Source organism: Polypterus senegalus, chromosome 16 (assembly GCF_016835505.1).
Source record: "Polypterus senegalus isolate Bchr_013 chromosome 16, ASM1683550v1, whole genome shotgun sequence".
Taxonomy (NCBI): domain Eukaryota; kingdom Metazoa; phylum Chordata; class Cladistia; order Polypteriformes; family Polypteridae; genus Polypterus; species Polypterus senegalus.
This window is the reverse complement of record NC_053169.1, coordinates 18,180,942-18,200,431: the sequence shown is the minus strand read 5'-3', so window position 1 is coordinate 18,200,431 and position 19,490 is coordinate 18,180,942. Positions and strand designations below refer to the sequence as shown.

The following is a 19,490-nucleotide window of genomic DNA, read 5'->3' as shown; positions in this document are numbered from 1 at the left end:
TTGCATGTATATAGCACTTTTCTCACTACTCAAAGCACTCAGCAATTGCAGGTTAAGGGCCTTGCTCAAGGGCCCAACAGAGCTGAGTCCCTATTGGCATTTATGGGATTCAAACCGGCAATCTTCCGATTGCCAGTGCAGATTCCTAGCCTCAGAGCCACCTGTCTTACAATGTTCATCACCCCTGTAGTCAACAGGCCATAATTCAGCAATTCGTTAGCGGACAGATATTGTTGGTTTCCATTTATGTTAATCGTATTCTACTTGTTTTCATTATATGTGCTACTTTTGTATTTAGTAATTAGTAAGCATTTCATCTGACAATTTGTCACAGCGCTCACTGCACCTGCACTCTGCGAAGAAGACCGCTATAAAAAAAACAGACTGTATTATATTGTACTAGTGGTCCTAGCCCTCTAACAGCCATTCCCTAATGGTAAATTAGCATAGTTATTGATTATTTCAAGGTCAGTGATTACTAATATGATGTTATTTTGATCCTTTACTTGAGATCTAGCCTGTCGAGGATCAAAAATTACAAACTTCCGTTACAATCGAGAATATTTAGATACTAAACATTTAAACCGAAGCACTGACGTTAACATTTCAAATATTTGACGCACCTATTCTTGTTTATTATGTACTTCTACCTTACGAAGTAAATCACCACATTGCTTACAAACAGCGTAAATTGGCGGCTTACGTTAATTGATTTCTTTTGTTTCTAAATTTTGATTTTGCGTCTGCAAGGTTTTCGAGGATAACCGCAGTGCATGTGTCTATTCCAAAAACCATGTCGTGTAGTTACTTGACACATACCTTGGGCGCAGTTTTAAAGTTAGGATGCAGTTGAGCGAAGTCTAAAACTGTTAAATCTGTACTTAGAGAACAACGGCACAAACTTGGGTAAACTTTTCGACTCTTTTCTTCATCTGCCGTCTCTTTTTGTTAGCTTTAGCTTTAAATAGTAATATTAACTGGCTAATGACGATCACAACGCACGTCATAGACAGGTTTAAACTCGGAGATATTAATAACAAAAAAAAATAATAAGTTCGATGACGTCTGGGCCAACAACGGCAATCACTGCCTGCCAGTCGACGTTTCGCCTCGAGTCGCCGCGCGCAGCTCGTACTGCGTGGGGATTCCTAAGGATTACCCGGCATACCCCGCGGGGAGAGATGGCGGCGGCAGCGGACAAGGAATGAGATAAACTTTATCCCGGAGAGCAGCCACCGGAACGGGGAAAGCCGCGCGACCTGCTGACGGCTGGGAGACTTGTTTGCTCCGTCGCTTGCCGGCGTGAGAGTGTGCGCACTGCGCTCGTGCGTTGTCAGGCATTTCGGCGTTGCAGCGCGGCTTTTTGGAGCTGTGGGCTCGGGAGAGGCTTTGCAACAGGGTCCGAGGAAAGAAGAAAAAGAAGAAGAAGCGGCGAAAGTTTGTGACCCGGAGACGCAGGCGGAGTGCCAGGAGCGATAGCGACCGGTGAGTAGACTTTGAAAACAAAGCAGTTCGGCTGGGTGAAAGACAAGAGGAAAAGGAGGTATTGAAGCGGGGGTTGATTGGGTGGAGGGGTTACCTCGAGAGATTGACTGTGGTGGGGAGACAGCAGGATTGTGGGGGCCATGTCCAGGCATGGTGGCGTACGCAAGTGCTGCTCTCATCTCGGTATTCAACAGCCGTGAAGTCGGCTTTTTCTGATTCATTTTACGTGGCGGTTACTTTCGTTCTTTTGACGTAGAAATCACTGCAGTACATTGTACAGTTCAACGTTTATTATGACGGCTTATTCTCTATTGCCGAGATCATTTATTGTTCCTTTAGAAAATAGCGTTTTGAATTTTACCGCACCCATTTTGAATACAATTTGGTCTGTATTTGTGTATCCGTGTATGTATTTGGGTGGTTAAAATTTTTCAACACGTTTAGTTGTACACTACGTGCAACTTTGATTAAAATTTCAGTGAACGATAAAAAGTTTTGTTAGATTCAAATCGTATCACATATTTGTGTGTGTGTATGTATATACGATGTATAATACAGTATATATAATGTGCAGAATTTTCTCAGTGATTCTTTTTTCTCGTACGTTTATGTATCGGCATTGTGTGTGTGTGTGGTGGTGGTATGTACACTCACATTGTACTGTTTTTTGTTATGCGTCAGGGTGGCGCAGCAGTTAGTGCTACAGCTTGATAATTCGACTGTTCTAAATACAGACCGCATGTGCTTTGCACGTTCTTACCGTATGCATGTGCACTTTTCTTTCCCATACCAGGGAACTGCATATTAGGACACAGAAGAGAGAGGCTCTCCAACACTTCAGGCTATTGTTTCAAGGTGGTTACTGTGGTTATTCGGACTGGTACAGGCCATTTGGAAACAACCTTTAAAAACGTGGTGTTCTTTACCAAAAAAAAAAAACAACTGCTGGCATATGGTGCTGTGGCTCTGCAGATCGATACATCTCCAACACTCTGCAAGGGATAAAGAGCTGAATGCCCTGTCTACCTCATTTCCCTGTGTAGAATTCACATGGTCATTCTGTAGTGGATTCCTTTCCACTGCAACCTATTAGGCAAATGAGGTTGCTAAGAAATTGCCAAAGGAGGGCCCTAAAAAAGAAAAGGAAGATGGGTCTACCACTTACCATTAAGCTAGTACCATCAGCAGGGCCAATCAGCACACAAAGTTGTTGCATCACCACCCCATGCTATAATAGGCATGACCCCATCTCACCTACTTACAAGACCCTGAGAAGGCGGCTGTCTTCGGACTCTGAACAAGTCACTCAAAGCTTCACAGAAAACCTTCAGTCCATGATAGATTCTCTAACTAAAAACAGTCCTTGTCAAAAAGGCTGAAAACCACTGTAACTCAACCACTCTTCCTAACTGTAAAATTATAAAAAACAAATTATCTAGATATGAGTGAAGTGCCATGTGTAAAGGTTATTTCATTGACACTATAATTTATTAGGGTCACAACTTGTCCTGGTGTCAGGGTCGGTCACAGTTTCATGCTATGCATCTCAACAAATAAATGAAGAATATTAAAATGTTTTGGTTTTAACAGGCCTCCCATTTAAGTTTTTCAGTGGCACAAACATTGCTTTGCTGAAACACTTTGAAAATCTGGTCACCTTATAATTTTTCATTAGAGTGCCACATTCACTTGATATCTATAATGGTTACTTGCTGCAATAAAGTTTGCCTTTCAATTCTGTTATTCCCTAACATTTGTCAAAACTAAATAGCTTTGTAAGCCCTAGTTCCTGAAAATTACTCTGGCAAGACATGCTCAAGTATAGAATGGATTAATTACAGAAGTTTTTATTTTAATTAATTTATTTAGGTTATGTTATTTGGCACTTGCAAATTGTCACTGTATATGAATGTGTGTTTATGTTTATGTCTGTATTTGAGTAAGAGTGGTCCCTGTGATAGACTAGAGTCCTGCTCAATCCAGTTTTCAGACTTTTGTCCAGTCCTAGAGGAATGGTCATTGGCCCCCACAACCCTGAAATGGATTAAGAAGGTTCTAGAAACCTACCTGCCCAACTCCATCCATTGAGGGCTACAGTGCCTGTGCAGCCCTTAAATGCACTTGAATGTTACACTATGCATACATTTCCTGATTTATCCTTTGTGTCTTACTCATTTCTGTAAAATTGTTTATGTATTTGCAAATTCATTTCCTAGTCTTTTACATGTCATTACACCACAGTATCATTCAGCAAAAAAGATCTAGTACTGTTTTCCTGATCTGTCAGTATCCTGCTAGGTAGACTTGTAGATTGTTTGTTCTGTCCAACTGTTAGGAAGCTTTTTCAAAGTCTACAGAATCCAGTTTCATACTCGAGCTACCCTTCCAAGAGTGAAATTGTTCTTTGCCAAGCAATGGTTCTATGAGGAGCCACAAAACCCAGTAAAATGCCATTTCAGAACCATTATTTTTAAGAGTCCTTGGATGGAGCGGTGCCTTGTCCAGGAAATTGTTTCTGCATTGCACCCTTTGCTTGCTAGGATAGGCTGTATATGTTTGTTTACATGAGCAATGTTTAATTCCTTTGTATTTGTACTGCACGTTTTATGAAGATGTTTCCTGTATTTGTCTGTCCATTTAGGTAACTGTGTAGTACAAATTATATTTTAAACTTAATAAGATACTTTCATTGAAATCTTGAAGTCAATGCTGATTTCATACAGACTCAGAAGGTCAGAAAAATATCCATATATTTATCCCTAAATGGAAGCGAAGATCTGTGATACGGTTTGCATATTTGTAGCTAGAGATCCACAATCAGAGAAAATGAGCCACGTTTCTTAAAACAGTTTTTATTCCTAAGCTTTCAACAACCTACCAGGTGTCATCAGAGGAGAATGATTAGAAATACAGGAATCAAAGGCTATATATAGCAAGTGAACGGTGGGAGGTTTGTAAGGGGTGGGGTGGATTAAAATGGTGGTGTTCATAAGGTGTTGGACATAAAGTCAATTTTATTATTTGGGTGTTCCTCTTTTTAAGCGTGCATACGCTGTGTTCAAGTCCAAGTATAGCTATTCATTTATTTTTAATGTGGCAGGGTTTTTTTTTTTTTCTTGTTACAGTCTTCAACATTTACTTGTAAGAATATAGGGTGCATGTTTGGTTAGTAAAGCTGGACATTGCTATTCTTCCTCTGAATACAACCCCAGAGGGATGGGTGTCACTATTTCAGTTTTGCACATATTAACCCAGTTCTAGTCACCCTTATTGTTCATTAACATTTGTAGTCGAGTAAATTGGTTACATTGCATTGACTTCATAGTCTCAAATGCACTGCAGTAGTGTTGGCTTTTGGTAGATAAGTATCAGTACAACATTCCAAATGATGAATTGGTTTTGACAGTTGGGATACCTGTACAGTATTAAAATGTTCTCTTTTGCTTATTTTTTTTTATAAATGTATACAGAATAGTTTCACAGTTTTTACAAAATTCTAAACTAAATTAAATTTTTAGGGTTATGTAAGCAGTTTAGTTTTAGCAAATCACTCTACTAAACAGGTTCCCTATTTTTGTCCAAATCACACCCACCACTTAGGATAATACAGGTTTATATTTTCTCACAGCTGTTGTGATGAAGAGTTTTTTTTTTTTTTTTTCCCAGTTATCCTTTGATCTTTTTAAACATCTAAATTGTGCAGTTAAAATCGAATCTGCAAAAATTCTTTGCTAAAGTCTTGAGTGCATGCCAGCAAGTGAGGCCTTGGAAGATATTTCACTTTTACCCCGAAGTGCTAATTTTGGTGATCTCATATCCTCAAGTGTATGCCCCATTCTAAATAAATTCCTACATGGGAACTGTACTACCATGCTTGTGTGGCACTTTGCAAAGGAGTGTGATGATAGTGAAGCCACAATTTACATAAGGCACTTGATAATGGATGTATTTCAGGAGCAAAACCAGCAAGTTATCTAATCTGGATGTAAGAAAAAGCAGCCATTGTTGCTGCCTCACAGCTTCTTTTCATAAATGTTTTAGGGTCTGCCTAATGCTTTTTGCTGTGTGCTGTTAAAGGTTACATCTTAAAACTGTTTCAATTCCCCTAGTGTTTAAAATGTACATTTTTAGCTATGAAGTATTTGCCTGATAAAAGTGTTGAAAATTGTACAGTGGCTTGCTTTAGATGTATAATCTTGCAAGTTCCTGACAAGTGTTGCTTTCTTAAGTACACACCTGGACTGTGAAATAGCATACTGTTTTTTTAAATTATTTTTTATAATAATTCATGGTTATCCTTGAAACTTTGGTTAAGTGAATATTATTTAGACATCCTAAGTTGGACAAGTACAACATTTTGTACTTGTAGAAGTGATTCTTTATGGTGTTCTTTCTTTGTTATTGGTGTAATTTGCTTTTGCCACGTCTTCTACACCCACATTGGACTTTAAACATGCTGAGAAATGGCTGTTAATAAATCGCAATATAAAAACCTCTTGTTCTTTAACGTCACAGGGTCTTTGGTTTTACAATGTATTCACAATTTATATTCTGAGTTATTTTGGGTGAGAAACTGTTAATTTACATTCATTTCCCATGTGATGGTATAAAGTTAATGTTGGATAAGCCTGCTTAATTTATTTGCTGTAAGATTTACCACTTATGATAAATATTCCTTTCTAATATTGGCTTGGTTTTCTATAGTCTGTTGCTTTTTGAATATCTAAGATTGACTTGCCCCACTTTTGTTTGTTTTAGTAGCTTTTATTAGTTGATTTTCTCATGTTTCTTGCTTGATGTAATATAAAGACCTCTGGCTAAGTTTGTTATTCAAGTTTTGTGCTCTGTTTAAAGTATTGAATCACTAATTAGTGACATAACTTGTGAAATATTAACTAAATAGGAATGCTGAAAGGAATTATCTTTACATTAAGTTATTTTCTAAAATGTTATGTAGATTGCTTTTGCTATTCAGTAGTGGTTTCTTGATGTTTATTGATATACAGGTAAAATTCCGTTACGATGAACTGCCAGGGACCTACAAAATATTTCGTTGTAATGAAAATTGTGTAGTAATGAGATTCTGTATTTGTCGCAATAGTGCTTTCTTTAACTTGCGTCCAGGCTTTTGCAATCATTTCAGTAGCCTCTTTCGTGTTCATTTTAATCTCCTCCTCTCTACAAGTTATGCTGATGAGAATTTTTCTCAGCATTTCCTTGCGATAATACACTTTTTCAGGGTGTGAATGATGCCCAAATATAATGGCTGAAGCACTGCTGTGCAATTGGGTGGAAGGAATTCAATGTGAACATTATCTAAATGTGAACATTATCTAAATGGGAAGCACAGTTATCAATCAGAAGCTGAATCATCCTTTTCTTCTTCATATTATGAGGTTTCTGAACTCTTTTGGGCTCCCCCTCCCCAACAGAGCGACACGCTGAAGTGCATCCCAAAGTGTGATTGCTGCGTCTGTGGAAGATTGTTTGTCTGTTGGCGGGGCAGGGTGACATCAGGCTCACAGTGATGAGCCACAGAAGCAAATCCTAAAAGATCGTGATCACACTATAAGTCCCTGTCTTGCACCCCAAAACACCAGGCTGAGTCTCAGTACTTAAGCAAAACCAGCTTCATTCAGCTTGAAACAGGAACAGAACGGTTATTGTAGTGTGATCTGTCATTCTTCTATACACAGACACAGCAGTCAGGCAGAGTTGTGGCCAGGTTAGTGGCCAAGTAGTACTGTTCCCTACATTTACAATGTTCCTTGCATCACCCATTGAGATCTTTTCTGTTTGCTTCGGTGAAGAGCCGCAGCAGAGCTGTGAGCCTGCTGTTACTCTGGTAATGGAAAAATAGTCTTCCACAGATGCGGTGATTGCACTTCGGGACACTCTTCGGTGTGTTGTCCAGTTGGGGGAGGTCCCAAGAGAGTTTAGAAACCTCACATTTTCTTGAATGAGTGCCGGATTAATAGGAATGTTTCTTGAACGAGCATCACTGGACCACATAAAAACAGCTTTTTCCACGTCTTCAAATGCAGCAGTTCGCATACGTTTGCAACCCAAAATTTTTCTTCTTTTTTTGCTCTCTTTCAAGAAAGTTGACAGTGTCGATGGCGAAATTTCGAAATCACTGGCAATGTCTTTTTTCTTTCTGCCGCAATCGAGAGCTGCAAAAATGTTACTTTTTTTCCACTCTAATATGAACTGTTATAGAAAGAAAGAAAAAAAAAGTACAATATTTCTGTTTGGGGATCGTTGTGCACAACTGAGCTGCGACCACAGAACTAACTGCTCTGTGGATGATTCATTCAGGCATTTCAAGGTCTTTTGTGCAATTCGTTATAATGAAAGTATCTGCTGAATGTACATCATAATAATGAGATTTCTATAGACTCGTGTATCATATGTGGAAACTGCCAGAACCATAAAAATACTTTGTTGTAATGAAAAATTCGTTGTAAAAATATTTGTTGTAACGGATTTTTACCTGTAATTTATTTTCTGTGATAAATATTGGAAAAAATGAAAAATTAGCATGCTTCCATTCTTAGTTGTATCCTAAAATGCATAGTGCAGTTGTTTTGAAATTACATTCTGTTTTATAGTAATTTTTCTCCCCATTGTTTAATAAACAGATTTTTTGTTCCCTCTTTGTTGATGACCACATTTGTTTGATCCAATTTTATCTTTTTCATGCCATCTGAATTTTAAGCTAGCACAAGTTGAGCAATGGAGATAAAATTAAAAATTGCCTATTTAATTTAGAAAGTGGTATTTTGATCACTTGTAAAAATGTTTGCCTTAAGCCATTTATTTTACTTGTGAATGCGAGCACTTGTAAATTGTAGCACAGGCACATGGAGTAAGTTGCCAAGTAGTGTGGTAGACATTAGGACCTTGGGGACCTTCAAAACTTGACACAGTGTTGTTGTGAAGAAACTAATTGACTAGGGTTGGCAAGCTTGCTGGGCCGAGTTGCCTTTTGTCAACAAAATTATTCTAATGTAACAAATGGACTTTGCGCATTTTTTTGACTTTTTTTTGTCAAAACAGTATTTAAATGAGCCTCCACTTATAATACTTATTATCTTAGAATTAACAGGTGAATATTTTCGACCCACGTATTTTTGTCATTCATAACTTTTGAGAATTGTAAGAATTAACTATTTCAAAGGTATTGATTCTTAAATATAGTATTTTATCACACATCTGGATCAGCACATGAAAGAAATTAAACAAGCTTGTGCATATTGCCCTCTAAATGTGAAAGTTGATATCGTTCTTTTCTAAAGTTATTGAAGGGCTGCAGCAGCCATCTGCTGGTGTCAAGAGGACAAGTAGGAAGGAAAAAGGATTTTAAACAAGCAGGAAGATTTATGACTTGCATACCTGATAAAGGTCTGCTGCCGCCACTCATTTTAAATGAAAGCTACAACCCTTTAAGACTTGCCTTTTGAGATTCATCTCTACAGAATCTTGTTAAAAGAAATGTTCTGTTGTACATTATTCAGCATGGATAATCACTACAATTTGGCACTGTCAATGTTCTCCTTATGCCTCTGGAAAATGCAGTTGTAGCTGGCAGTATCAGGGTGACGTGGTGTGAAGCTGAAAAATGCCACCATTTAAACTAAGGGCAATCTTATTTGCATAGAAAATGACAATTGTAAAGCTTCAGAATAAAGGTGGGAATCAACAGGAGATCTTTTGATTTTTTGGGGGATGAATTTTTTTTTTTTTTAAAGTGAATTTTGTTGAAGACATTTTTATTAAAGACACAATGTGGCTCCACACATTTAAATTAAAGATTATATTCTTCAATGTTAAAGTGCCTCCTTAAGATTAATTATCAGAAAATGAGCAGTATGCTTATTTAATTAGCAGCAAACCAACAAATAACACATCCATTTTCTCTGCCGATAAAAGAAATTGTACCTTTACTAGAAATACTGGTTATTTGCAATAAAGGTAACTTCAATCATGCAGAATTTATGATACTAAATACTAGCTCTGTTTTTAAAAAATTGAATTCACTTTACCAGATTTTAAAGAAAACCGTTTTTTAGTGCAAATACATTACTGATGTGAAAGTGTGCTGCATAGCTTCTGGTGTAAGCAAACTGAATTTGATCCTAGATTTTGATAATAAGGTTCTTTTGCAAGAAGAAAAGCTGGTCAAGATGCTCTGAATTGAAGCTGCTACTTTGATCAATGGAAATGTTTCCAACAATGGAGCATGTGCCCTGGAGAGACGACTTGTTCCTTGAATTCAGACTGATTTTCTTTCCACCACAGACACGTATTAGTTTCCAGAGATCAGTAATGTTGTAGCTTCTTGTATCTTTCTTTCCTTTGTTGCATTTTTGAAACAAAGCACAACAGGCATCTCGCTGACTTGCAGAAGACCTTTATTATTCTGGAGCAAATTTTGCATATTGAGTGTGTTCATGTCGAATTCTCTATTGATATTGTAAAATCCAAAGTGAGTCCATGCTTTCTATTTGAAATAAAAAGGCTCTATGTGAACTTGGGTTCAAACCTGTTCTGACCTATTTTTCTCCCACTGTGACTCGGGCAGAAACTGTAGCCAACATAGTCATACATGCCTCCTGTCAACCACATCTAACTATGTGTAGCAGAATATAATTTATACATTACAGGAGCACTATAAGTAATAAGTTTTATAGCCATGAACTTGCTGGCTTGATGATAATTAGAGGTGCTCCGATTGATTGGCTGCTGGTCAGCCAATATTCACTCAAAATGACTTGATCAGTGATCAGTAAGTTGGCTAATCTCAAAAAAAAAGAAAAAAAAAATCTTCTTTTCTAAGCTTTATAGTAATTTAGCTGTAGTGCTCCGTTACATGATGCATTATGGTACTAGAGGTAGCTCACATGCCATTTTGCTGCCTTAATTTTCTGTAAACGGAGAGCCCACAGTCAGACTTTAGGAGAGAGTGAGCACAGAATTGGCTTTCACAGTAATGAAGGTGGAGTAAAAAAAAAAAAAAAAAATGAGAATAGGGAATCTTAGGAGAGAAACAGCAGACTTATATGTTGTCTCTTCTCTTCCTCTCCGAGTACAGCTGGATATCTTCTGCAAGATATGAAAGAGAAACTTAATACGTTCAGACCTCTTTTGTTTTGCCCTTTAATTAAAATGGACACTCCTTGTCTGAGTATTTAGTACTTGTGTTTAATACAGTGGCTAATGTTTTTAATTAGAAATAGAATAAATAAGAATTTGCCTATGGTACTTAGTAAAAAAAAAAAAAAATAGGCTTATTAACTTAAAAACCCAAATGTGTATATTTTATGTGTAAACTTGTTAAGCATGTTCGCCTTCCAGGTTCTTGAAAGCTAACATGCTTTTAACGGATGAGATCAATATTTTACAGGTCAAAGTTATTTCTTCACAAACTTAGTATATATGCATGTGGCATTCAAAATTGTGTTCTAAAGTTAAGCATCTATACTAATAAAAGGCAAAGCCCTCACTGACTGAATGACTCACTCACTCACTCATCACTAATTCTTCAACTTCCCGTGTAGGTAGAAGGCTGAAGTTTGGCAGGCTCATTCCTTACAGCTTACTTACAAAAGTTGGGCAGGTTTCATTTAGAAATTCTACGCGTAATGGTCATAACTGGAACTTATTTTTGTCCATATACTGTAATAGACTGCAGCGCGATGGCTGTGGCAGAGTTGCGTCTCGCATCATCACGCCTCCCACGTAATTGAGTGCCTGCCCATATAAGGTAAATATTCGCGGGTCAAGGACTGTGCTTAGCATTTTCATAAGTAAAAATATCTGAATCACAAACTGATGTTAATTATATTTTGTCCATGAATACTTATTAAATAATTCCAAATAGTCTGTCTTCTTCCTTTCATAGCTTTTTCGATGGTTGTGCTGCTTCCAGGCATGTATTTTCGTATTAAAGCATTTAACCAATCATATTTCAGCCATCATTTGTTGCCAGGCAGAGAGGCCTTCACAATCCGTTGTGCAGGCACTCTTAACACAGAACAAATGTTGATTAACCTGTTGCTTCAACCAGTCAGATTTTGAGTTTGTGTCAGTAGGGCCCTCTAGCAGGCGTACGGCAACGTCACCGTATTCAGACCCATTGGTTGGATAGAAGCCAATGAGGAACTCTACGAGGCCACTGAACGCAGCGCAAGCGCTCCGAGTGCAAGATCCTCGCACGCACTACGGCCAACTCCATGGCAGGATTCTGGACAATATTATTTGCCAGACACAGACCAGATTTCAAGACCACGAAAACCTGATGTTTGTCACACTCCTCGAGCCCCAGAAGTTTCGGGAATACAAGTTTAACACAAGAGCCACGGAGCGGTTTTTGATCTGTCTCGGCTAAAAACAGAACTGACTGTAATGTATGCCATGGATGATTTTGCAGGAAAATCTCCCACTGATCTCCTTGACTTACTTCATCAGAAAAATCTGAATGAGAGCATGGGGCAGCTGTTCACATTGGTATATTTGGCGGTGACCATTCCCATGTACACCGCTTCTGTTGAGCGGACATTTTCAGCCCTAAAGCGAATTAAAACTTATGCCAGAAATACGACAGGGCAGGTTCGACTTTCAGCATTAGCTTCGATGGAAATTGAAAGGGACTTTTTGATGGAACTGAAGGGCACGAATAATCCGTACAACAGAGTAATTGAACTGTTTTTGAGGAAAGAGAGGAGGATTGATTTTGTTTACAAATAATCCAAATTTTTGGTGAGTAAAATGTTGCGATATTCCTAAATAATATTGCGAGTTGGTATAAATAAATATATATATTATGTATAAATAAATATATATTTTATATATATATATATATATATATATATATATATATATATATATATATATATATATATATATCAGCAAGACTCATAACAGTGACAAAACAATTACATTGACATTCATATTACGTTATTTTCAAAATGTTTCCTTTTCTTTTTCATTACTACTTTAACACACTACTTCTCCGCTGCAAAGTGCGGGTATTTTGCTAGTTTTCTGTAAATTTCAAAAACAAAATCTCACCCTCACTGGCACTTTACAATGGAGGATAATGAGGTATGGGATATCGCTGAAAAATAAGCTTAAAAAGTTACTGAATACATCCAAGGCAATTGTTGATTATTGATCCGTTTCATGTGATTGTACCCACATTGTATAATCGATGTGTGTCATTTTCAAACAAGCAACAAAAACAAGCAATATTATGAGATTCAGCCATTTTAAAAGACCACCAGTTGTGCACGCCATCTCAGCTTTTGTCTTCTTCGGCAATAATCTTTTAAACCCTATGGGGTGTAATTTCCTTTTGAAAGACCAAATCGCAGTAAAACTATTCGTGCCACATAGATGGGTTGATTTCGTTTTTTTTCAGTATTTATGTGGCAACTTATGGATGCAAATACAAAACATATTGTTTCCACAAGAAAGCTAGTACCAGAAATATGAGGTAAAATGATTATTTCCAGATCCTTTTTGTTGTCACAAACATACATTAGAAACACATTTTCCTATATCAGAACATTTTTTACTTCATTGGCAAGTTTTTAGGTTTTTATTTTCTGATGATGCCCCATTATAGCAATATTGGAAACCTGGCCAAATAACAAATGTGGGGATGAGTGTAATACAGTATAGAGGGATACACATTTCTTACGAAGGACAGCAGAAAAGGAGGTGGGGTTGCTCTTTATGTCAAACAGAATTTAAATGTAAGTCCTCTTCAGTTAGATGATGAGCCCCATCTTAGTGAGGACATGTGGCTTCGCCTGGAAAATATTATGGAATGAGGTCTTATTTTAGGAGTGTGTTGTACACCACCCAATTCAGACAGTAATTTCAACACATCTTTTTAGTAATATCAAAAAGGCAAGTTTACAGGGAGATATTATAGTCATGGGGGACTTTAATTATCCAGTTATTAACTGGGATAACCTTGCAGATGGAGGAGCACAAGAGCAGGAGTTTTTAGAAGCACCAACACGGGGTGAAGCTTGTCTGGATTTAGTATTTTGTAATAATCAAGATAGAATTGAGGGTGTAAAGGTGATTGAACCACTAGGGTCAAGTGACCGTAATATAATACAGTTCTCAGTATTTTGTAAGAGTGCAGATGCAAAGACTAAAATGGTTAAGTTGAACTTTGGTAGGGTACATTTTGAGCAGATTCAATATAGTCTAAGGAGGATATGCTGGGATAAGCTTTTAAGTATGGAGACATTCGAGGAGCAGTGGAACAGGTTTAAAAATGTTTTACATCTAATTCAGGACAGATACATACCCAAATTTGGAATTAATAGGAAATTAATAAAACTCCACTGTGGATTAGTAAAGATTTAAAAAACAAGCTGCAAAGAAAAACTGCTTTGTAAGGCATACAAGACTGTTGACTGCAAAGTGGATCATAGAGTATATGAGAACATGAGAGCAACCATTAAAAAGAGTATCAGGGAGGCTAAAAGACAGTTGGAGAGAAATATAGCAGATAATGGTGAAAGAAGACCCCAAGAGAGTCTTTCAGTATTTTAGTAGTAAAAGAAGAGTTGAGGAGGAGGTGAAGTGCATCAGAAATAGTAAAGGAGAATTAAAGGATACAGACAATGAAATGACGGATGCCCTAAACTTACATTTTTCTATGTCTTCACAAGTGGGCAAGTGGATAACCTCCCAGAGGTAAACTGAACTACTAAGGAATTACTGTGGGATTTGGAAATTGTAGAGGGAGAAGTACTGCTCAGATTAAGTTGGCTGAAATCAAACAAATCACTAGGACCATATAATATTTACCCTCGAGTTCTTAAGGAGGCTAGCGATTACAAATATAAACTCTTGACTCACATTTTTAGGCAGTCACTGTTCACTGGAGAGATTCAGAAGGACTGCAAAATGGCAAATATCCCGGTTATATAAAAAGGGTGACAGGGCAGATCCAAGCAATTATAGGCCAGTAAGCTTAACATGTATCACAGGAAACTTAATGGAAGGAATTATTAAGGATAAGATTGAGCACTACCTGGCAAGGACAGGAGTTATTAGGAACAGTCAGCATAGATTCAGAAGAGGGAGGTTGCGTTTTACTAACATGCTGGAATTCTATAAGGGGACAACAAAAGGATATGATCAAAGTGGAGCTTATGATATTATTTATCTTTCAGAAAGCATTTGATAAGGTCCCACATGAGAGGTTGGGCATCAAACTAAAAGTGGGAGTTCAGGGTGATGGTTTTTAGATGGGTGCAGAATTGGTTCAGACACAGGAAGTAGTGGGTCATGGTGCAAGGAACCTCATCAGAATTGGCCGATGTTAAGAGTGGTGTTCCACAGGTGTCAGTGGTAGGGCAACTGCTATTTTTTTTATATATATGAATGATTTAGATAGCAATATAAGTAACAAGCTGGTTAAGTTTGATGATGATACCAAGATAGGTGGATTAGCAGCTAACTTGGAATTCGTTATATCATTACAGAAGAACTTGGATAGCATACAGGCTTATGCAGATTTGTGGCAGATGAAATTCAATGTCAGTAAATGTAAAGTATTACACATAGGAAGTAAAAATGTTGTGTTTGAATACACAATGGGCCGTCGGAAAATCGAGAGTAGACCTTATGAGAAGTTTTTAGGAGTCATAGTGAACTCTTAAGTTATTGACTTCACAACAGTGTTCAGAAGCCATTAAGAAGGTAAACAGTATGTTGGGTTGTATAGCACGATGTGTGGAGTACAAGTCACAGGAGGTTATGCGCAGCCTTCACTGGTGAGGCCTCATCTGGAGTACTGTGTGCAGTTTTGGTCTCCAGGCTACAAAATGACATAGCAGCACTAGAAAAGGTCCAGATAAAAGCAACTAGGCTGATTCCAGGGTTATAGGGATTGACTTATGATGAAAGATTAAAAGAGCTGAGCCTTTATAGTTTAAGCAAACAAAGATTATGAGGTGACATGATTGATAGTGTTTAGAATTATGAAGGGAGTTGGTATAGTGAATCGAGACTATTTTAAAATGACTTCATCAAGAACAAGGGGACACGGTTTGAAAATTGTTAAGGGTTAATTTTGCACAAACATTACGAATTTTTTCTTTACACAAAGAACCTAGCCACTTGGAATACGCTACCAAGTAGTGTGGTAGACAGTAAGACTTTAGGGACTTTCAGAATTCGACTTGATGCTTTTTAGAAGAAATAAGTGGATAGGACTGGCGAGCTTTGTTGGGTTGAATGGCCCGTTCTTGTCTAGATTGTACTAATGTTCGTTAGCCACCATGGTAAAGCACCAGTGAGGACAGGATATGTAGATTTTAGTTTATAGAAAAAACGTAACTTTAGAGCACAGTTTAGTGTGGCAGATGCATATATATATCCTGTTTGTGAAAAAACTTGGATATGAACAATACCAATATCCTTTAACATGCTGAATATTTTATTTGAATTGTGGCATGTAATTACAGTTTTAATTTTATAAAAAAATGAAGAGGTAAGACCTGTGCTCTGCAGTTTTAATTGTAAAAAAATACCACTTTAATGTAGAGTTATGCAGGAAGTTAGTGTAAAAGTAAAATAAAATGTAAAAAGATAAGGGAAAAAAAAACCCAAAATCGAGCAATTCTTGTAACGTGAAATCTATGATCATTCTCTCCTTAAAAGAACCTGATTGGAGCATCTTTAATAATAAAAATTTTAATAATGTAATTTGGTAGGATAAGTTATATCCACTGCTCTAGTAATTTAACCTGTGTGGATTTTTCAGCTTTTATTGTATTAGATTTTTAATTAATGTGATGATTAAAAAAATTGCTGTCCTCAAGACTCCTGATTTGCAACTGAAACTAAACTTTTAAATCTAAAGTCCATATAGTTAGCACATGGTATCAAAGAAGGATTTTCCTATTATACTGAAGCATTGTAAGTATTATTTTAAACTACATTTGCCTAGAAGTGACAAGCAATATTCAGATACAGTAATCAGTACGCATTGCCTGTCTTCTGTACCTTCAGCTTGATAGAAGACAGGCAGTGCGTGACAGAAAATCGGAGCTAATCGGGGACAGTAAACTTTTTCTGTATGTACAAACACCTCACAGTGAGTATCCTGTTCTAGTACAGTATATATATTTTCCAGCCACAGAGAACCTGTATTCCGAACTATGTAGATACGATGAGAAGAAATCCAATGGATCCTTTAAGGTTTAAGAAATGGCAATGCCACTGCATGCTACAGCCAGTTACTTAAATAACTGATGAATCAGTTTTTAACTAAAACTTGTTTTAGTACTCCTGTTCAACTTTCATTTTCAATTAATCAATCAAGATCATAGTTAGAGTTTGTGGTGTGGTTGATCATAAAGAATTCATTTCACAACTTTTGTAACTAAAATGAATCTCTGAAAGCTGGTATTACTTATCATAGCACCTACTAATGCTGGCAATCATTTATTTCTGACCCGAGAAAAAGCTGATCTGAAATCAGAACTGCTTTTTTTGTTTATCATATTTCAAAAAATATTAGAATTATTTTACTGATAGTGCTTACGGTAATAGTTTCAAATCCAGTACACTAAACATTGTTTAGTAGCAGTGTGTCTGAATGAGAATTTCAAATTTTCAGTGGTCACTGCAAAAAATGTGAAAGTAGCTTCACTTCAGGGACCATGGGTTCAATCAAATAAAATGCTTTGGTTCGTTTTGTTTGTTTTACACTTTACAGTGTTTGTTCCGGTGTTGTGACTCTATAAAGAAATAAGGTTTTTCTATTATCTCATTGCTCTGATATTGCATACTGTATATGTTTCCTGGGTAACAGAGTGCAGCAGGACAAAGTTTGGCTTACTTGTACTGTGTGTTTCTGAATAAAGAAAATCACGTAGGTTGCATTGGTTGCAAATCAGTGTCACAGATAAACCTGTTCTTTATGCAAAAGTTCCTAATCATACATTCGGTGAAATTTGGGTTCCATACTGTAAAATAGATGTGGATGTGACCAGCCATTTTAATTTGGTGATTAATATTTTTTTATTAATGTTACAACCAGGGAAATATTAAAAACATACTTTTAGTCTGGACGTAAAATGCTACCAGGTTTCTGAGTCCATTTTGTAGCAGCTCTCTGTAACCCTGCCACTCCTATCTTTGCCCAACATCTTTTCTTAATCTCTAGATATTTAATTTCAGTTTACAAAAAATGGTGGAGAAATCAAGTTGAAATGCTAGACAGCAAGCTATTATTCAAGTTAAACTTATTGAGTACAAAATTTCTCACTAAAATAAGTGAGAAGGATTAAAAAAGAGATTCTATCTCATCATTGTTGGCATCATCACAAAATTTAATGATGTAGAAGCTGTGTCTAGGCGTACAGTGATAGATTAAAAAGGAGCCCTGCCATGTGGAGTGCTTTTGTTTAGGATCAGTAGGGAGGAAGTGATGCTGCCCAAGTGCATACATGCTGTAATTTGCCATTTTTTTGATGTCCAAAATGCAGTTGCATAGGTTAGTGCGGAGTCCCTAGACCAGGAGCTTTGTGATCAACTTTGATGGTAAAAAAGTTCTGAATGTTGTGTTATACAGTCTATAAGCTTTTCTGGAGCAGCAGAATTGTTATTTAGGTGTGCCATGATGTTTTAACGATGTGTCATCATCTATGGAACTCTTGTGATGATATATAAACTAAAGGTGGTCCAGACTCTCTGGAGTACTACATTAAAAGATAAGTTTGGCATTTTACAAGACAAAGATCAATACCAAATACTAGGTAACATTTTTTTTGGCTTGAAAATGAATGTATTTGGTAATTTTAAAAGGCTTTCTACCATGTTTGAATGTGTTGATCCATAGAGCCCCATTGTAAGGTGCAAGAACATACAAAGTACTTTTGAAATTTGTAAAAAATACTTCAAATTTATAACATAATTTTACGTGGCAAATGCACATAGTGTTTTTATTAAAAGCTAAATGTTTTGCCTTTGAAATAAACTCATTCAAACTCTCTCTCATGTCTTTGATTTTCTTGTAAATATCTCACAGACAATAAAATGTAAGGGTAGTCATTCATGTGATGATGATATTTATTTGGCAAACATTTAAATATCATTGACTTATATTTAAACTCCCACTGTCAGTGCTTCATTTTTCTTAAATGGAGCATTGACAGTAGGAGTGGTATCACTGCCAAAAATCTATGTCATATAATTAAAAATTCTGTGGTTTCTATAGGCAGCTGTATAAAATATTATATACATATCAGAATGAAACATACTTTATAACAAGTCACACATATTAATGATTAATTGTGCACATAGGCACACCTTTTTGCATTGAAGTGCTTGTTAACAAAGTCCATATTATGCAGTGCCATTAATGACGACTGTGTAATTATCTGTGTCAAAAATAGTTTGGTTCATTCATGAGATAAAAAGGAAGACTCCAGATGAAAGTTAATTGAAATTCAGATGAAAAGGAAGATTCTTGTTTTATATGCTTATTTGTGGAATCTCTGTAACCCGAGTCCAACCTGTGTTCTTAACTTGGCTTCTTTAACACTCTCCCACCACTGAACAAATAAGGATAGGACACAACTTTGTATACAATAAGCATGAGATAAAAATATTTCATGTGGGAAGCTGTTGCATCTGTGGTGTTGGTTATGTACACTACACCTGGTTCTCTGATCGGCACACTGCACATGTTAAAAGTAAACAACCTGTTGCAAGAGAACAACCTTTCTGCACCCTCAGACTATACTTAGGCATTCGAAGATATTGATGGACTAGTAGTAAATGTGAAAAATACATTGTCGCAGGTTCTGTGTGTGCTGCTGTTCGGTTACGATAATAGTGTAAGATTCGATGCAAGGTTGAAAGAATTTGGCAGCTGTGTTTGTAAATGGAAAAAATGCGCATTTGACATAAATGTGTCACAGCCTGTCAAAAGTAGGTGAAAAGGGCTGCCATTAAGAGAGTTG

At 36.8% G+C, this 19,490-nt stretch overlaps 1 protein-coding gene across 1 annotated transcript in view; it reads left to right on the top strand.

Moving 5' to 3' along the window:
• The first annotated feature begins 966 nt into the window (after nt 1-966).
• tjap1 (tight junction associated protein 1 (peripheral)) overlaps nt 967-19,490 on the top strand; it is a 79,686-nt gene continuing 61,162 nt past the window's right edge. Inside the window, exon 1 of the mRNA XM_039737930.1 lies at nt 967-1,485. The gene's annotated coding sequence lies outside the window, so the exon portion shown is untranslated. The remainder of the gene's footprint in view (nt 1,486-19,490) is intronic.